The following is a 4,157-nucleotide window of genomic DNA, read 5'->3' as shown; positions in this document are numbered from 1 at the left end:
AAGATGAACCTTTATCAGCTGAGAAACTTAACCTTTGCAGTGCTTTTTTTCCTCGTCTCGAGACAAAGAAGAACAGCGGGAGCTCAGTTACGTTTACCTCTAAGCACAATGTGGATTGATGAAAATGTCTATGCATTATACCAAGTACATTGGACATTATAGATGTGGCCAGTGGGGTATCAAAGCATGGTGAATACCACATGTACAGCACAATATGTTACCCTAGTAGTGCCCCAATAACACACTGCAACCTGCAAATGGGCCTCAGTGGACCACCTGCCAAGGTTTCTGGAAGTTGCTTATGATCTTGATCTGTGATCTATGATATGATCTGATATGATAGGTTATTTATAACGCACTTAATACCCATGCAGCAGTGATCCCAATCATAAAAGTGAAACAGGCAAGCTCAACAGGTATAACTTATTTTCACTCTTTTGGTAGCGCAGTCTGAGGGCAGCCTATACCCTTCAGGAGAGGCGTGAGCTGATACAGTTGCAACACAAAAAAACAATAGTACTATGTTCCCAGCAAGGGTGCCTTTGCGCTGGGCTGGGGTCAAGTCGGAGAGCAGCAGCGATGGGCCCCAATGGTGCAGTTCTGTTTGGCAGTGGTGCTGATTTGCGGGTAGAAAACGCTGGGAACAGTAGGCCGTACCAAGTGGATGGCACTGGAAGACTCAGTGACCTCTGGGCCCGGACAAGGGAATACTTGCCTTTGGCGCTGTGCAGGCTCAGCTGACACAACACGGCATATGGTTACGGCAAAGATGTCAAAGCTTCAGCATTGTCATTGAGCAGAACTCTGAGATTCAGGGGTGGTGGAGCGTCAAGGTCCAGGATGATTATGATGGTGTCAATGGGGCCAGCGCTGAGCAGCTCCGCTCAGGAGGGCCATCGGCCCGTGTGGGGCCGACAGGCCAGTGGGCAGACTGCAACAGGCCTGCTCGAGCCATCCTGCTATTTATACAAATCTCGGGCTGAGCAGGGCCTGATGGGAGAAAGGAACTGCGCTACAATCTGCTCTTCTGCTGGGCTCTGCCTGCTGGAGCTTCCCCCTATGCGCGGGACAGGCAGCTCTGCAGACGCTCAGAGCTTCCGGGGTGTGGGGGGTTGGGGCTGGGTCAGGGCCTGCCTTCTCACCCTCGCTTAGCGGGGCTTCCCAGAACTGACCCAACCCTTGTCCTTTTGCATGCGACTCATACTTAGCTGGCAGGGGAGAATCTGATCTCAAGGGCAGATCTCCCAGGGTGAGGCTTACCCATTGCACATCGGATTTTCTGACCCCTGCTATGTTCCCAAATGCGGGGTACACAACTGCATTATTTCTGGTAGTGGGGGACTGCGTTCACGCTCTCCCCCCGATTTATTGGTGAAAGAAAAGGTAAAGTGTGCACTAGGCCTGCTAGGTTGCATACTTTAAGATTGTGCTCACATTGCCTTTCTTCAATTAGGTTCACCTTTGGGTGATCGCTTTTCCACATTTTATCTGTTGAATTGAATTATGCTTCTTTCATCACCACAGAAGTAATGTGTATTACAGAGATAAGCTACCATGTGTATTGGGCACACTGCACATGCTCAGGCAGCATCAATCATGCTTTGTACAGGACAATGCTGGCCTAAATTGGGAACAGCCAACATAGACATGTTGCTACAGAGGCATATTTTGGGTACAACCAGCATGACAATGTGTTACATCAGTGACAGTGCTGTCTTACACTGTGGACACAGTGATCATTAAAATGTGTTGTGTTGTAAAATGTTCTTTTCTGCTGTTGGTGACATGGAATTTTCATGTTCCCCTTTAGAACTGATTGTAAACTTATGGCTTTTTGGTCACCTTTTCTGTTGTAAAATGCACCATTTCAATCTCATATTTGAAAACAAATTCTTGGGGGGGAACCATCCCAAACCACCCCTAGAACCTTATAGCTCCCTCGCTACGCTTGGTCGCCCCCACTATTTCAGAAAAATATTAACACATAGACACTGAAAGTAATCACAAGCAACTAACCTTTGATCACTGCCCATGACACCAAAAGCTATCTTTGGGACTGCATGGCTATCACTGCCTGTGATGCCATTGTGTCAAAGGTCACACAATATTGCTTTTTAATAAACTGCTTTGGGAGAGGTTGTTGACTTTTGGCTCGCCGGCCCATTGGGTGACAAAAAGTTAATGCTTCGGCCCCACATTCAGAAAGGTTGGACAAGCCTGCCTCAGTGGGTCCTTCCTTTAATGCCTGGTCTGACCAGGCGTTATGGACAGGACCCGCTAAGGGAAATCAGAGCCAATAACGGTACCGAAAATTGCGGTACTGTTATTAGCTACTTCCCCATTCCCATTGAGCCCTATGGGGGCTCAAATGGGAATGGGGAATTTTTTTTTTCAATGGGGACTTACCGGTCCCGCAAAGGTCGGACTACACTGGTAAGTCCCCTTTGAACCAGACCGGTGCTGGTACCGTTATTGGAGGCAGTCATGGCGCAAATAACGCCATGACTACCTCCAATCTCGGAATGAGGCCCAATGTCTGAACTGTCTGAAAACAGACGTGATATGTATGGGTGCATGAAAGGTCAACAATGGGCCTGATTACGACTCGGGCGGTAAGGGATAACTGGTACCGGTAAGGGCACTGGTGCCGGTAATCCCTTACCGCCCTATTCCAAGGTCCCTTTGCGAGTCCTCCCTTAATGCCTGGTTTTACAAGGCGTTAAGGACAGGACCCGCAAAGGGACTTTGGAGGTAATAACGGTACCGCAATTTGCGGTACTGTTATTACCGCCTTCCCCATTCCCATTGAGCCCTATGGGGGCAAAAATGGGAATGGGGAACGGCCATGGTGAATGGGGAATTACCGCCTCCGCCAACCTTGGAATGGGGCGGTAATTGCTCCATTCACCATGGCGGAATCGGTAAGGTTCCGGTGGCAACCATGGCGCTAATAGCGCCATGGTTACCGCCTGGGTCGTAATGAGGCCCAGCGTCTCTTTCAAGTGGCAACATGCACTTGCTGATGCGCCCCAGTCAGTGGAAAAAAATCAGTTATGTCCCAAGTTACCCTCTCTAGTGTTTAACATGGTTAATTATCCACTTAACATATGTGGGATTATGTGTCCATGGCCGTACCCCCTACCTCAGAAGCAGTGGAGTAACTTTGCTGAAAATGTTGGGGTGGACATGCCATCTGAAAAACGGTGCCCCAGCCAAATGAATGGGGACAAAATGGAGTGCCATGAAAGTTGGGGGGAATAAACACCCCTGTCCCCCCCCCCCTATAATTACGCCCATGCTCAGAAGTCACTATCTTTATAAAGACTGGATGAATGCAACATTGTGTATTCTCGTGCCCCTCACCTCAAAATCCAGAAACTACAAACATTTTGGAAGAAGGTGGCGAACATTAAGAAGTACAAGCAGGATAACCCGGCCCTTCATGTGTTACCGGTGGAATCAAGTTAGTGATTCAACCTTCATTTTACACTGAGATTGGAACAGAGCCACAAGTGGCTCACAATATACCTTTCTGCTCACTGCTTACGATTGGTCTCTTGTATCCTTCCCCCAAGGATTCACACTCTATCACAGCGATAAACACTGTGCTAGGGGACAGGCAGGGCCATTAGCAGCCCACCCGTCAAAGTCTAAGGTAACGTTTTCAGTTGGGGAGTTAGAGTCCACCAGTTCCATTGCAGAGTTATTGAATAATTATAGGAGGACCAAGGCATTCTCAATGGTGGGGAAGACTGCTAAGTTTGCTTCTAGCTCATTGCCCCGTTTGGAACAAGCAGCACTGAGTGAGGGGGCATTTAACCTGCCCTTTGTGGGGCATATTAGCATTGGGGGCCCAACAGTGGGATGGCAGCCTGGTCCGACCAGTCTATTGGGAAAGGGTCTGTGCAGGTGACGAGGTGGGACTTATTTTAAGGGGTTGCATTTGTTGCATGTGGGGAAGAGCACAATTTGCTTAAGGTCCATAGCGCTGGTCAGTGCAAAAATCAAGCTCTGAGTGTGCTTGTTATTGTGAGACTTGGAAACGTTCACATTTCTGAGCAAGACATTATTAGAATGTGCTCATTTGTCAGTGGAGAGTAAGAGATGACAGCAATGAAAGAGTCACTCCTGTGAGTTGATCTGTAGATAAGGTGGAA

At 48.4% G+C, this 4,157-nt stretch overlaps 1 non-coding gene across 1 annotated transcript; it reads left to right on the top strand.

The window, feature by feature from the left end:
• Positions 1-1,200: 1,200 nt before the first annotated feature.
• Positions 1,201-1,362, top strand: LOC138498961 (U1 spliceosomal RNA). The gene has a single exon (XR_011279049.1). It is a non-coding gene; the product is annotated as a U1 spliceosomal RNA (small nuclear RNA).
• Positions 1,363-4,157: the final 2,795 nt, after the last annotated feature.

This window comes from Ambystoma mexicanum, chromosome 5q, assembly GCF_040938575.1.
Source record: "Ambystoma mexicanum isolate Mex_15411 chromosome 5q, UKY_AmexF1_1, whole genome shotgun sequence".
Lineage (NCBI taxonomy): Eukaryota > Metazoa > Chordata > Amphibia > Caudata > Ambystomatidae > Ambystoma > Ambystoma mexicanum.
This window is presented reverse-complemented; position numbering and strand designations above follow the sequence as displayed.